This window comes from Octopus bimaculoides, chromosome 29 (genome assembly GCF_001194135.2).
Source record: "Octopus bimaculoides isolate UCB-OBI-ISO-001 chromosome 29, ASM119413v2, whole genome shotgun sequence".
Taxonomy (NCBI): Eukaryota; Metazoa; Mollusca; class Cephalopoda; order Octopoda; family Octopodidae; genus Octopus; species Octopus bimaculoides.
Genome location: NC_069009.1, coordinates 4,086,386 through 4,087,326, shown reverse-complemented (window position 1 = coordinate 4,087,326; position 941 = coordinate 4,086,386). Strand labels below are relative to the sequence as shown.

Genomic DNA, 941 nt, shown 5'->3' with positions numbered 1-941 from the left:
ATATATATATGCATTTCGTGCAGCTGAAGATTGCTCTACATATTGCATTTAATGTAATGCTCGCATTACTTAAATAAATGGAGTAGCATGAAACGTGCTTACTGCAATCATCTTTGAAATCCGTGTTGCTTATTTTGATTTTTTGATCACCTTGTTTTTTGGAATGGTTGTTGTATAATACCATACCATACTATATTCTGGTGCCTAAACATAAGTACCATATTCAATTTTGAATCTAAATCTAAACCTTATATATATATATATATATATATATATATATATGAAGACATGCGTGCACAAAATACTTTCCCTAAAATATCACATTCTCATACAGGGTGACCCCACAAAAAAAAAACAAAAAACAGAACTACAAAACTGCTCGAATAAAACAACGCAGAGAGATAGATCGAGATGAAAAGGAGTTCCAGCAAGATGGCCCATCCACCACGCATCGAATGACTCCCTAGCCTGGCTGAGAGAGCAATTTCAGGAGTGACTGATCAGCAGGAGGTGTGACGTTGAGTGGGCACCATATTCACCGGGCTTGAACCTCCCAGATTTTTATATGTGGTGGTCCCTCTAGGATAATGTTTACCATAATGACCCCCAAACAACTGGTGAACTGAAGGTAGCAATCCCAGCAGAAATCAAGGAAATCCCTAAAGAGGAATGTGTTCGAGTAATTGACAATTTTGCGCGACGTAAGCCATTAGGAGCATATTATGAAAGGAACGTGACTTTTATGCAAAGGAAATGGTCATGCACAGACCAAAGTTTAAGTCCAGCAAATTTCAAGAAATTTGCTGGACCTTTGTAGGATTTAACAAAATTTTTATGGGTTCTATTTTCTTTTTTTTTGTGGGGGGGGGGGTCACCCTGTATATCCCAACTCTTAGGAATGGGCTCATCTTCACATTCACAATCACTCTCATAAACAATGA

At 37.7% G+C, this 941-nt stretch overlaps 1 protein-coding gene across 1 annotated transcript in view; it reads right to left on the bottom strand.

Moving 5' to 3' along the window:
* The window catches only part of LOC106878254 (uncharacterized), a 23,844-nt gene that overhangs the window by 16,943 nt on the left and 5,960 nt on the right, over positions 1-941 (bottom strand). The window lies entirely within an intron of this gene.